This window comes from Chiloscyllium plagiosum, unplaced genomic scaffold (genome assembly GCF_037043375.1).
Source record: "Chiloscyllium plagiosum isolate Xiang-an unplaced genomic scaffold, Cpla_swu_hap1 HiC_scaffold_24, whole genome shotgun sequence".
Classification (NCBI taxonomy): Eukaryota; Metazoa; Chordata; class Chondrichthyes; order Orectolobiformes; family Hemiscylliidae; genus Chiloscyllium; species Chiloscyllium plagiosum.
In genome coordinates, this window is record NW_028270162.1 from 23,797,727 (window position 1) to 23,812,831 (window position 15,105).

The 15,105-nt window shown below is 42.5% G+C and overlaps 1 protein-coding gene and 1 long non-coding RNA gene across 2 annotated transcripts in view; one reads left to right on the top strand and one right to left on the bottom strand.

Moving 5' to 3' along the window:
- Positions 1-15,105, top strand: part of mn1b (MN1 proto-oncogene, transcriptional regulator b) — a 113,164-nt gene that overhangs the window by 54,203 nt on the left and 43,856 nt on the right. The window lies entirely within an intron of this gene.
- Positions 8,223-15,083, bottom strand: LOC122562622 (uncharacterized). Its single transcript, XR_006315377.2, has 3 exons — positions 14,822-15,083; positions 13,632-13,782; positions 8,223-8,406 (listed from the first exon to the last, which is right to left on the bottom strand). It is a non-coding gene; the product is annotated as an uncharacterized LOC122562622 (long non-coding RNA).

Here is a 15,105-nt window from a genome sequence, read left to right on the forward strand (position 1 = left end):
TGAGGTTTGATTTGGGAGTTTCCTGGCTGATATGGCTGAACCAGTGGGTAAAGCTTCATTTAACAATATAATAGGGACAAGAGTAGACCATTTGGTCCACCAGGCAAGTACTGTCATTTAGTTAGACTGCAGCTGATATTAAGAAGAAGAAGGAACAGGAACAGGAATTTCTTTCCTTTTCTTCCCTTCAATGAACTATACAGCTTGGCATTGCTGAGGCTTTAACAACATCAATGTCTTGGGGCAGTAACCCATGTGTAACCCTTCAGCTGCCAGAGGCATTTGTCCTCAGACAGAGTTAGTGGGTGTCTTCCTTCAGTCTTATCTACAAGCAACCTCAGGATGGTCTCTCTCAGCAGGTGGTCCCCCTAACATTCACTTGCTGCCCAGTTAGGTTAACGTAAATCACATTTGTTGTTCAGAATCCTTCTTATTCTCCATCTGTCTTTTTGGTTGTTTTTATTTTGAATAGCATCTAATGAGCAAGGAGTATCTGATTTCTTTCAGCCCACAGTGATGGTTCAACCTTGCAATGATTCCCTTCCTTTTGCCCTTCCAACTTCAAACATTAAGTTGATTCCAAAACTGCAATGTATGTTGTTGGAAGAGGTGATATAAGTGCTGGTGTGCATCTGTAAGTACACACGTGTGTGTGTGTGTGTGTGTGTGTGTGTGTATATATACATATGAATATGCGTGATTGTATGTGTGTGAGTGGGTAAATGATTTTACTAAAACACAGATCAAGTATGTAGTGTAATTCACAGGCTGTAGCTACTGAGTACACTGAATTACCATCTAAATTATACTCATAAATTCTAGCTGGAAACCACACTTTGGTGGAGAGCTGGAGGAGGTGGTGGACTATTTGGTGTTAAGGGATGCTGCTTTCCATCCTCCCCCGCCCCCTTCTCAATCCTATTTTCTTTCTTTCCCAAGCTGTGCTTGCTATCGCTTCCCTGGAGTATTTCAGTCTCGGCATTGATTGACTTTTTTTTGTTTTTCTGGTTTTGTTAAACAGTTCTGCCTGGTGGGTCATTATCTGGTGAGTTCTGCATAATTCATTGATAGAAAATATCAGTGAACCCAGAGGGGTGAAGGCTTTTCAATAATTTAACCCTTTTCAGTGGTGATTTGCTGTCACAGTGGTTACCCAACGTTCCAAATTGAACAGAAAAGAGAGGAAGTGATCGAGAAGGAAACAGAAACAGAGGAGGAAAGTGGGGGAAAGAGTCAGTGGGAGAGAAGGAATGGATGAGAGACATAGAGAGGGAGATGGAGAAAAGCAAGGAGAGACACCGACAGAATCAGGAAGGGAGATTGACAGAGACAGAATAAGTCAGGATTGTTTGGGAGAGGACAGATGGAGATTAAGCACTGCATCATCCTATCCTCATGTTGGTGAATTTGGAATTGGGGAACATAAAGAGGAGAGGAGGAGCTTCATTGCGATGACTTCCGACATTTTTTGCTGCCTAAGTTTCACAGGTGAGGTTTCGGTAATGGATTGGCTGCCTGGTTCATGGAGCTGGGCATCTTGTTAACATAATTAACCCTGAATTAAGGGCTGTTTTGCCAAGAGTGGAAAACCTCCCTACTGGTTGCAAAAGGCACCAGCTCAAGTGTGTGGTGAGCTCCCCACCCCCTGCTGGATCACCTCTCTGATCCATCAGAGACAGAGGCTTCATGCGACAAGGAGTGTACTGGATTTCAAAGGCTGGAATAATCGTTTACCCTCCATTCGTTTCACTTATCGCTCTTGATCCTTTTTATGTGATTCCTGCTGTATAGGCGAGTGAGGATTCCTTAATGTTGAGGTGCCTTACAATCCCTGACCTGCAGCAATAGTGCCTAACTTCCTTTCTGTCTCATAATGAGGTGGCGAACGTGGAGGTGGCGAATTTGGAGACAAACTCTAGGGTCATTGCTCGAATGGTCTCCCAGCAAATGCACAGGGATCTTGACTTTGAAGTTGACTGAGGCAGAGACTGGTTGGGGACAGGTGGCCAAATACTGGGGTCACAGATTTGAGTTTTAATGAGGATTCAAGGGAGTGGCAAAAAAAAGGAAGTCCAAATTCTGGGGCCCCGATTGATAGTGCACAAAGCTCAATTCAATAAAATTGACAGTTTGAAGTGGGGCTTGGTGCTCTGGGGGGATTGCAGAAACGGAGAGAAACAACTTCCTGAAGGGCATTAAACACCAGAGTAAGAATTTTCAATGTGAGATATTTAAGTCAGCAAATGAGATTTGTCTTAAAATAGTACACGCAGCAGAGTTTTAGACAAGATGGAGTTGATTGAATGAGATGGGAGGATGATGCGAAAGTGGCAATGATATGAATGATAGTTCCAATAGGAGGTTGAAATAGGCACTCTTTATGATGCAGAGTATTGGACTGGAAGCTCAATTCAGGATTAAATAAGACACTGAGATTGTAAAGCATTTGAAAGAGTGAGGCAGATGAAAACGTAAAAAAAAAACTTAAAAACAAAGGAAAAAGATGGACAGACACTGAAAGCATTCTTATACTGTTCTGTGCATTCTTCCATTCTGTTAGGGGTGAACCATTAAGAAGAGTAGCTCTGGCTGATTTTACTTCTTAACCTAGGAGGCTGACACCAATTGTGGCCCACCAGCTGAAATCAGCTCCTAGTATAGATCGAGGATTGAACCTGAGACCTTCCTGATCCCATATGGCTCAGGACCATATTGGATTGTGTATGAACTGGCTGAGGCACGAGGGAGTTCAGGTTTGAAATTTAACTCTATTGAGCAGAAGCAGAGATGGAAGGGTGTTGATGCATTCAGGGCTGCTTTGTGCAGTGATCAGGGACACGTTTCGAGGGTGGATTGATCTTATGCTCGCTTTGGAGGGGGTGGGGAGGTCAGTCGATTGCCTGGTTGCTCAGCCCTGCTGATGCACAGTCAGTGAAATTGATTTTACTGCTCATGTCCGTTAGCTGAAATCCTTTAGTGGGAGGGGAAGCATTTTCAGAGATAATGTGCAGAAGGGCTCAGCAGGAGCTATGTGCAAAGCACTGATCTCTCTATTTAAAAGGTCACTCCCTCCCTTTAATAAATTACCTTTGGTAGGGCTTCTAGTTTTCTCTATGCCTGCCAAATGTTGCAAAGGATTGTTGTGACTTATGCTGAATTTGATTGATTCATTGGCCTTGTATCACAAATATTATCTATGAATCAACGCATGGTTATACCATGTATACATGAACGTCCTTTATACAACAATAGCTACGTTTCAAGATCGGTTGGAAGGTGATTTGTAAAACGTACTATAGCAATGCATGTTCTCTCTTTAACCCCAACACTTGTGACAGGGCCTTCAGCCATCTTACAGCTATACTCTTCAAAAGCCTCATAATGTTACAGTTATCCTCATTTTCACAAACTTTCCCCAAACCTCCTTCAACTGGTTCACTGGAGTGTAGATTGAAATACTCTGTTTTAGCCTTGGCTGTAGTGCTGTCGATTCCGTATGCACAGCAACTAATACCTTTGCTGTGATTGAGGGTCCTTGCATTGCTGAGGTACCTAGCACCAGCCCGATCTCTTTGCTTCTCACATTTGCCAACTGTTTTTCTCAATGTTACAAGGTCTTAGGTTGTGTGTTTACCATGCTCCTCTGCTCAGCCCACTTCAGCTTAAGGTTGGACATGAGGTATAAGAAATGGGAGCAAGCTGAGGCCTTTCAGTCCTTGGATTCGGCTGTACCAATCAAACAGGTCATGACTGATATTTTTCTTCATCACCATTTTCCTGCGCGATTCCTGGATGCTTTTAATATATAGAAACCTGCCGATCTGAGCCTTGAATATACACAATGCTGAGCGTCTGCAGCTGGCTGGAGTCGAGAATTTCAAAGATGCACCACCCTGTAGAAACTTCCCCTCATCTGAGACGTAAATGTCTGCATCTTCTTCTGAGTCCCCTGCATTTAGACACCCCAGCTCGGGGAAACATCCTCCCTACTGTTACTAATCACACCCTGTAAAACATTTGTGTTTGAATGAGGCCACCTCTCAATATTCTAAACTCCAGAGAATATAGGACCAGACTGTTTATTGTTCCTCATAAGACAAATCACCTTCCCAGGAATTAGTTTGCTGAATATTTTGTTGCACTCCCTCTATGGAAGGTATATCTTTCTGTACGTAAAGAGACCAAAACTGCACACAATCCACCAAGTGTAGTTTCTATATAATTGCAGCAAGGTATCTTTGCTCCTATACGCAAATCATCTTATAATCCTGTAGCAGTAACGTTCAAGCTTGTCAAGTTCAAACTCATTGTCCAAATGCATATCACTACTGCTTTTAATGTCTCTCTCTGTCTCCCTGGTGGCACTGTTGCATTTGCACAAGGAACTGGCATCTTCTGATGCCTTATAACTGTAGATATTCACAGGCTTTGGATTCAGGGTTGCTTTGACAGCTGAACCTGCTCCTGTACCTGTCCAACAGTTAACTTGCACACCCCTTTAGAAGGTAACCACAGGGCTATCAGCATAGGGAAATACATCAAATATTCGATGCCCAACTGGAGGTTATTTCATGCCCCAGTTGGTGTTCAACCAAAGAATCGTGGGTCAGGGGTTCAACATTAGCCCTTTCGGAACTGAATAGCTCAGTTCTACATACGTTGAAGCAGTTAGCCCCATTGGGGGAGTGAGCTGAAATAACCATGAAGGAAATCTCTTCTCTCATACGGAGACGTGGAAACTTATACAAGACGATCGAATATCTATGTAAACCGAACTCCTCCAGTTCAATTAAGACATATATAGATGTGAAATGGGGAAAATATGAAAATCCATTTTACCGTTGGAGCTCAGAAAAATAGAGCAAGAAAAGATATTTATGAGAGGTCAGGTTTGATAGGATCAATCTGTACCTGAGGGAAAAAAAAATGTTAGGGAAGTGGAACTTCGATTGAGAGAGCTTTCCTTTTTAAAATTATTTACGTCTCAGTGCAGTAATGTGTTTACTGATGACCCTGCTTATAAATCAGCTTCACTGCAGCAACAAAGGCCTCTCTTAAGCAGTAAAGGTTTCAAGTAATTAATATCTTTATTGCTGTCAGTCCCCTTGAGTTCAATGCTGTTTATTTTATTGACCCCTTGGGCTCAAATTTTCAATGAGATTGTAGGCCAAACGATCACATGGACGAAAGCAGCCAGTGAGACACTAAACCAGGGCCAAGACCAATTCCCAATTAACTCAAATGTGTATGTATGTGTGAAATGATCCATTTTTAAAAATCTAGCCTCGCTTTTCTGCTCCATGAGATATTTCCCCAGTTCTCTTTATCTCTTGCCTCCAATATTGTGCTTAGCGTTAGTGCACATTTTCCTCCCTTCTTCATTGTAAATTTCGACCAAGCCACCAACACTCCCTCTTCTTGGAATACTTTCACAATGGTTTGACGCTAGTCACATTGAAAACCTTCTCTTATTCTTATTTAGATTTTTATTAGGTTACTGGTTTTCCCCTCTCCTCTCTCTAATGTGAGAATCTGACTCAATGAAATCTGATACCTCCCCCAAAGTTCTAACCATGAGAACACAGTGGAATCTGGATCCACCCTTAGCCAACACTCACCCACTGTACAGATACAAAAGTTGCTGGAAATAAGGCGAATGGAGAGGTGAAGGACTTGCAGGCCAAATTAATAGTGCTGCTTTGATGGAGAATGGTAATCTTAAAAAAAAAAAAAATAGAATCTAAAACACAGTGGGTCAAATAGCCTGTTAATCAACTTCGATCAGTTTTTAGAGTCATAAAGTCATACAGTAAGGAAACAGACCCTTCGATCCAACTCATCCTCACAGACTACGCATCCCAATCTGACCGAATCCCATTTGCCAGTGTTTGGCCCATATTCCTGTAGACCCTTCCTGTTCATATACCCATCCAGATGGCTTTTCAATGCTGAAATTGCACTCTCCTCCATCACTTGCCCTGGCAGTTTGTTTCATACACACACCACCCTTGGTGTGAAGAAGTTGCCCCTCAGGTCATAGAGTCATAGAGATGTACAGCACGGAAACAGATCCTTCAGTCCAACTCGTCCACGCCTACCTGATATCCCAACCTAATCTAGTCCCACCTGCCAGCACCCAACCCATATCCCTCCAAACCCTTCCTATTCATATACCCATCCAGATGCCTTTTAAATGTTGCAATTGTACCAGCCTCCAGCACTTCCTCTGGCAGCTCATTCCATACCACCCTCTGCATGAAAAAGTTGCCCCTTAAGTCTCTTTAATATTTTTCCCTTCTCACTTTAAATCTATGCCCTCTAGTTTTAGACTCCTCCGTTCTGTGAATAAGACCTTGGCTATTCACCCTATTCAGTGCCTCTGATGATTTTATAAATCTCATTAAGGTCAGCCCTCAGTGTCTGATGGTGCAAGGGAAAAAAGCTCCAGCCTATTCAGCCTCTGCCTATAGCTCAAACCATCCAGTCCCAGCAACATTTCTGTACCCTCTCAGGTTTCACAACATCCTTCTTATAGAAGGGCGAGCAGAACTGTACACAGCATTCCAAAAGTGGCTTAAACCAATGTCCAGCATAGCTGCAATGTCCCCAGTCCTATTCTCAATGTTATGACCAATGAAGGCAAGCGTGCCAAATGCATTCTTCTTGGCCCTGTTTATCTGTGATTCTACTTTCAAGGAACAATGCACTTGCACCGATAGGTCTCTTTGTTTGGCAATGTTGCCCAGGGCTCTACCATTAACTGTATAAATCCTGGTCTGGTTTGCCTTACCAAAATGCAGCACCTCACATTTAACTAAAATAAGCTCCATCTGCCACTCCTTGGTCCATTGGCCCTTTTGATCAAGGTCATGTTATACTTCGAAATAATCTTCTTCACTGTCCATTGCACCACCTATTTTGGTGTCTTCTGCAGACTTACTAAACATATCTCCTATATTCGCAACCAATTCATTTATATAAATGATGAACACCAGTTGAACCAGCACAGGTCCTAATGGCACATCATTGGTCACAAGCCTCCAATCTAAAAAAACATCCCTCCATCATCACCCTCTGTCTCCTATCTTCAAGCTAATTTTGTATCCAGTTGGCTAGAAACTCTGGATCCCATATGATCTAACCTTGCTAATCAGTCTACCGTGTAGAGCCTCGTCAAATGCTTTACTGAGGTCCATATGGACAATGTCTACCGCTCTGCCTTCATCAATCTTCTTTGTCAGCTGTTCAAAAAACTCAGTCAAGTTAGTTTGCTCCTATCAAGCCTCGTCCTATCCTCGCTTATCTAACCATAACCATAACCTTCAATGCCCTTCTTCCTTATGTCACCCAGCCCCCTTTAAATGCATCTGTGCTGTTCATCTCAACTTCTTCATGTGGCAATGGCTCCACACTCACCATTCTCTAGATATAGAAATTTCTTCTAAATCTCTTAGTGATTATTTTATTATGATCCCTAGTTTTGCTCTACCAGTCAGAAGAAAGTATCTGCTCTGTTAGAATCTTGAATAATTTTCATAGACCATAGGATCCCTACAGTAATAAGTCCACACTGACCCTCCAAAGGATATCCCACCCTGGTCCATTTGCCTTTCCTACATTTCCCCTGACTAGACCACCTAGCCTACACATCCCTGGACACTATGGTCAGTTTAGCATGGCCAATTCACCTAACCTGCACATCTTTGGATTGGGGAGGAGAACCGGAGCACCCAGATGAAATCCATGCTGACACAGGGAGAATGTACAGACAGTCACCTGAGACTGGATTCAAGCCCAGGTCCCTGGCACTGTGAGGTAGCAGTGCTAACCATTGAGCCATTGCGCTGCTCGTTTTAAAGGCACACTATTAGGTCAACTCTCGTTCTTTTTTAAAAGATAAAAATGACCCAGTCAGTTCAGCCTTTAAGTATAACCTCAAGTTTTTAATATCCTTGTCAATCCCCTTTGCACGCTGTCCTCTGCTCTATATCTTTTTCATTATAGGATGACTAGAATACAAATCAACACTGTAACTGATCTAAACAAGGGTCAATAAAAATTTTGCACACTCTTCACTCTTCAATTCTGTTGCTGTCAAAATAAAGTTAATTCTGTTGCTGTCAAAATAAAGTTAAGAATGTGGTTTGACTTTTTAAAGTGGTTTTATTAATCTGTGTCACTACTTCTAGTGATTTGTGTATTTGAACTTCAGATCCTTTTGCTCTTCTACCACATTTAGATTTTCCTTCCCAAAAGGACTTTCCTTCCCAAAATGTAATGACTTCACACTTAACCATGTTTGAAATGATTTGACAACTGTATGTTCATTCCACAAGTTTACTGATGTCCTCTTGTAATTCGCTGCAGTCTTGATCAGTTTTGACTTTATCACCAACTTGATATCACCTGCAAATATAGAAATTGTGCATTTGTTTTCAGTGCGTAAATTGTTAATGTCTACTGTGACCAATAATGAGTGAACATGTGAACCTATGAATTAGGAGCACAAGTATGCTATTTGGCCCTTCAGATCTCTGTGCTCAAATCATCAATGATCCTATATTCTCCAGCTATACAATCCTTCGTGATGTCCTCCAAACTGATCTCCCATCCACTCTTGAATTCCTTTACAGCACCAAGGGTAGTTTTAGATACTGGCAATGGATTCATTTCCTCAATCATTCCATCCCCCCTCAGCCCCCCCATTCTCCAAGATACTCTTTAAAAAACAACCTTTGTAACTGATGTTTACCCACCCATCCTAATGCCTATTATTTTGGCTCCTGTGTCAACACTTGCCTGAAAGCAACCCCTCCATGTGGCTCCCCCCAAAGCATCCTGGTATTTTTTGCAATATTAAAGGTGCTATATAATGCAAGATGGTGCTGTGATCTGTGCAGTTGAATATTACAACGAGTAGCCCATCCACAAGCTGACCCAACTTACTGGTTTCCTTGGCCTTTTCTTTAGAGAAACCAGTCAGGTAATTGCTGTTGATGGTGACTCTTCTCCTCTTACAGTAACCAGAAAGACTTGGGAGCGAGAATATCTGTAAGTAAACAGCAATGGCTGCCAGGAGGCAGTTCTGGTAAATCCACACTGGGGCTGCTCACTCCACAGCCTGCAAAACTGTTGTAAAATTAGCTTTCGTCGTGCCCGAGGCAAAACATAACTTGGATAAAAATATCAGTTTTCCAGGACTGTGGGTCTCTCTCTCTCTTTCTCTGTCTCCACTTTAGAATACAGACACTCTGTATTGCATGCATATTGTAGAGACATTTAAAGAAGGACAGATTCTGTTTTCAGGAAGTGATTTTTGTCAAAAAAAATGTCTTTGACCTCTTGAGGTAATAAGTCACCTGTAGGAGAGAGTAAGGCGAGCAGTTGCTCGGTTTTCCCATGTGTGTCTTAATGGCCTGTAAGTGTTTGCCCTGTATGATTCATGTATGTGCATGATCACCTCTACACTTCATTTTTCCCTGCCCTGAGTAAATACCTCTCAACTGTTCTGCTTTAATCAGGGCATTCTGGTCACAAACAGTACTACTGGCAAAAAACAGCATCAGTCTAACATGAGCCGATGAGCTGATTAAATCAATTGATTTTCTGATTCTGCAATTGTGCTCTGATTCCAAAGATTGGCCACGATTTGTATCCCTTCAACACATCACAGGCCTTGGGATATCCTCATCTGGTGTGGTAAACATTAACTGTGGTAAGGTTGGCTATGAAACCTGGAAGTCTCAGAGTACTTCATAGCCAATGAACTGTATTGAGTGAGTAATCCAGTAGCTAATGTGCCCAAAGCAATCTCCCATAAGCACCAGTATGATAGTGGCCGGATAATCTGTTTTCTTTTAGTGGCACTGACTGAGTGATAAATAATGACCAGGATACCAGGGATAACTCTCCTGCCCTTTCTTCAAAATAGTACCATAGGATCTTTTACACCCAAACGAGTTGACTGATGGGGCCTCAGATTAACATCTCATCACCCCCAATGGTTCATCATTCTCTTCAAAATGTGTCAGATTTTGTGCCCAAGCTCTGGAGTGGGACTTGAATTTGGGGCCTTGTAATTCAGATGCAAGACTGCCACTTGAATGGCAAGTAGAGTCCAATGGTGTTCTTAAATTCCTCAATAATTCCCCTGTTCTGATGTTTTGACTGTGACTGCATGCCATGACATTAATGCCAGGCACACGCTGCAATCCTCTGTTAATCCAAAGCCCAAATAGCAATCATACGAGATAATGGTCTGTAGAGAATGAACCACATGTATCCCTATCTGACTTCTCCATGACACTCCATGCTGATTTTCCAGGTTTGTGAGTAGGTTTCCTGACTATAACACCAAATAGTATAAAGTGCAGAAAAGCCAAAGTGAAGATTACCTAAGCCAATTTTTCCAAGGTTTCTTCTGAGTATGGTCTGCACAACAAATAATTGCAGACCCAGTGTTATTGTGGTAAGGAGGTAGGAAATAGCATTCCAAGTCTTCCCACTTCAATTTGTCGCAGTAATGTCCAAGGGGTGCCCCATTCAGCTGCATTCCAAAGGCAAGGTAGTGAGTCTTGGATCTGGCCTCTTTCAGATCAGCATACCCAGCAGTATGCTGAAAACGTTTACTAGGCAGATGACCTACTTTTCTTCAGGGAACCACTGAATATGTGAGTCTGGGGATTTAAAACAGTCAGACTGGCAACAAAAATGGTGGCCAATCCCAGAGTTGTTTAGTGAAAGCCGGTCTGACAAAGGACCTTGGGCCTAGATTAGAGTAGTGCTGGAAAAGCACAGCAGGTCAGGCAGCATCCGAGGAGCAGGAAAATCGACGTTTCGGGCAAAAGCCCTTCATCAGGAATAGAGGCAGGGTGCCTGCAGAGTGGAGAGATCTTGTCAGGTGGAAGGTTTGTGGTGAGGTTGTGAGGAGATATATTCATGTCCAAATATCCAAAGGTGTTATTTAGGACTTGGATGGGTATATGAATAGGAAGGGTTTGGAGGATATGGGCTGGGTGCTGGCAGGTGGGACTAGATTGGGTTGGGATATCTGGTCGGCATGGACGGGTTGGACCGAAGGGTCTGTTTCCATGCTGTACATCTGAGTCTGTATAACCAAAGACTTGCTTACAGATGTAGGCTATTGAGGGGCATCCATAAGATGATCAGAGAGACAGAGAAATTTTGGGACAGAATTCAGGAGTTTAGAAGCTTTGCAATTGAAGGCACTATTGCCACTGGCACATTAAAATTGGGATTGCCCAAGAGGCCACAATTGATATCCTTTAAAGTGCAGTATATGTGCGTTGTTGTTGCTGTGTTTCCCAGAAACTTGTTGAGTGCCTGTTGGAATCAGTGTTGGGTTATACACATCTTTATCATACAAGCATATGAATTCAGAACAAGAGTGACCGACTTGTCTCTGCAAGCCTGATAGCTGATTGTAACTTTTACTCCACCTTCTTGCCTACCTCCAATATCCCTCTACCCCCTTGATACCTCTGCCTTTAAAGTCTCAAGTAATATCAAAGAAAAATCATTCTCCTTATCTCTGTCTTAAGAGCGCAGCTCTTATTCTTAACCATAACCCCTGGTTCTAGATTCTTCTCCAGAAGGAAACATACTTTCCATATACAAGCTGAAATAACCCCTGGAATTTACTTTTTTTCAATCAAGTCTTCTAAAACTCTGGATGCATGCTTTGCTTGACCAACTTTTCCTCATAGAATAACCAGCCCATTCCAGAGATTAGCCTAGTGATCCTTCTGTGGACTGCTTGACACCCTTCAGTAAGGAGACCAATGCAATACTCCAGATGTGGTTTACAAATGTCCTGTATAACTGAAGTAAAGCAGTCTACTTTTGTTTTCAAATCCCCTCACAGTAAATGTTAACATTTTCTTAGATTTCCTAACTCTTGCTGTTACGTTTTACGGTTCACTAGGACACTTAGATCATTTTAATGACATGCTGCTCCTTTTCTCTTCCTGTTGTAATGGACAGTCTCACATTTTCCCACATTATCCTCCTTTTGCTAGATCTTTGCTCACTTAATAATCTATCGAGATCCCTTTATTGTCCTAATGTCCCCTCCATAAGTTACTTCCCTAAATATGTTTGTGATCAGCAAATTTAGCGACCAAACATTCAGTCACCTTTTGTATGTCATTTCTGTATGCAGAGGAACCTTGATTATCTGAACGACATGGGCGAGCTGTATTTTGTTCGGATAATCGAATGTTCGTATAAGCGAATGCCGGATAACACAGTTTACACAAACATTGGGATCTTGCGATCTTGTCTGGATAATCCAAAATTCGGAAAATCGAATGCTGGATAATTGAGGTTCCTCTATATTATTAAAATGTTGTGACCTCAGCACTAATCCCTGTGGTATGCCACACTTTGCATATTGCCACTAGAAAATGATACATTTGATACCTATTCTGTTTGTTGTTTGCTGGCCAATCTACTGTCTGGGTAAATATGTTAACCCCACCTAAACTTTGAGCTTTTATTTTCTGCGATAGCTTTTGATGTAGCAACTTACAAAGTACCTTCTGGAAATCTAAGTGCTGTACCTCAACTAATTCCTCTTTAACCACAGCACATGTTACATTCTCCCAGAATTTCAATAAATTGGTTGAACATGTTTCCTCTTTCAAGTCCTAGGTGTGAATAGCCTTACCCCTTCACCTATTTTCTATATTCCTCTGCTCAAACAGATCAATAATCAGGTTGCAAATCCTTCCAGTGTGCCCATGGCAGACAGTAGAGAGAGGGAGAGATTCCATGTTTAATAAGTTAGTGGCCATCAAACTGTAACCTCTTACTTGTCTCTGAAGTGGATAAAGAAGTCGCCAGCATTTTGTGGACTATAGCTAAGTATGACTGGATGGATCAGTTATTTTGGCAAGTATGTTTATGCCAAAGTCACTTGAATCACGGTGCCAAGAGTGTTGTGCAATAAAATGAGAGACTGGAACCAATGAAGCCAGGGCCGTGTGGTAATTTACACTCTGAGGAGGAAGTGGCTGCAAGTTGGCTCTGGTGTCCCATGAATGCAGTCTATATGGTGAACCATTGCAATGTGTTCAGAGATTTAGTAGCTTTTGAAGAGGTGAATACTGTACGAGTTGAAACATATTCAGCAGCGTAAGGGTTATTCATCGCAAGTTGTGAACAAGGTAAGGATTACACAGTGTGTAATTACACAAAGTTCCTGGTTATTCAGTGAGGTAAAGGCAGGGCCCCTGGAATTCTCCAGTTCCTTAAGGGCAATTTCTGTGATAAACCCAACCAATTTCTGTGTCAAGAGAATGTTGATTATGTGGCAGGTCTATTCACTTTCTCTGCTGTGTAGTTAAGTGGCTTGCACGCATTTATATTGAATGAAAAGCAGTACTTCTTAGGTTGGAGGACAGCACAAATTTAGAGAGAGGCCAAATGTGAGAGGGATAAATTATTTGGCTTTTGCTCCCAGGGAACCCTTCACCTTTGCGCATAGTAAGTAATTAAAAGTGGTGTCACATGCATATCCTCTGTATGTTGGGACCAGGGTTTCCACTATTATTTTCTTAAGGGACAGCCTGTGCCTGTGTATATAATAGGCACAGATTCAGTACACTCACACGATTAGATTCAGCTTCCCAGTTCCACATCCCAGGTTTGGATCTTCAGGGATTTGTTGGTCATACTCTAGAACCTGAGCTCAGAGGTGGGCAACTGATTTTCATCAGCACCTTGATGATCTTCAGGCCTTGCAATCTTCTGACTGCTGATCTGAAACAGTAATGGAAAATATACAGCATTAACAGCAAGGCCACAGAGATGAGCTTCTTAATCTGCTTGTCTTCTGTGCTTTCTCATCCAGGCTGTGCCAGAAGGGCCTGCTTGCCCATGACACTGACCAGTCCAAGCTAATGCCTTGGCCCAACAAATTTGGACACAGCCTGTCTTGGAGAGCTGCAGCAAAGACTGGAAGCATCATTTCTGACAGAGTGAGAGGGTCAGTAGGAATGCTTGACCAGCGAGGTGCAGGAGAGTGAGAGCAAACAGGAGTGAAAGAAACAGCAGGATAAGGAGAGCCAGTGGAGTGGGACAGGCAGCAGGCGTGGGAGAGTCAGCAGGAATGGGAGAATCCCTGCATTTGCAAGATTAAGGACATTTTATCTTAACTGAACAATGTCCTGCAAAGGCTGACTGTTCACTTTCACTCCTCCCACCTACTCCAGCAGTTCCCTGTTTGGACTTTATTACATCCAGATAGTGAAGGAGTCATTTTATGGAGTGAAAGGAACTATGCAGCCACAGAATTAAGATTGTTCGAGACATTATTTAGCTGAGCAAGGGTTCCTCCTTTGTAAATGTACAGAGTTTCTATTTATTCAGCAGGATCTTCCTCTAATCAAAAATGCGTAAATTTACTGTTTATTCCACAGGTTCAGGCTTAGTCACACTGTGATAACAAGGATTCAGGTAACTTCCAACCTGGATTGGATATTTAACTTTTCTTGTGCCCTGCTGTATCACACTTGGAGCACTTTGTTAAAACCTGGCAAACAACCACAATGAAATCTAAACCGAAGTGAAGGTGGGGGTGGGGAAGGCCTGAGTGGTGTGGGGTTGTTTTGTTTCACGGTCTGGTTCCTTCCACAGGAGGTTTGCCTTGGCCCAGTCCTGGTTTGCAGCAAATGCTTAGCCATCAACGTTATTGTGAGAGAACAAAATTGTTCTTTGTGGTTTGCATGTTGAAAAGCACAGAGCTGCTCACGAGCAAATTGGAACAGTCTCACTGCTGACTGGAGTATGCAAGAAGCACCTTTTGTTTGCTTGCAAAACAGCAGATTTCTTTTCCTCTTGAAGAGAGAACACATTCTGTTACAGGGGATAGTCTGATTTCAACATTCCTCTTCAGAAGATGCATGGAGTGGGCCTGGCGACCAGGATAGTGAGGCCTTTGATGGCTGGCAGGGGCTTTATGTTGGCTGGTTTTGACCAGTCCGACCTGTTGTGATCGGATTCTCCTCAGTCTCTCGACATCCGTTCAGATCACTGACAGTTCCTCTTAATGCCAGGACATGAGCTTGAGCCTCCCTGCGACTG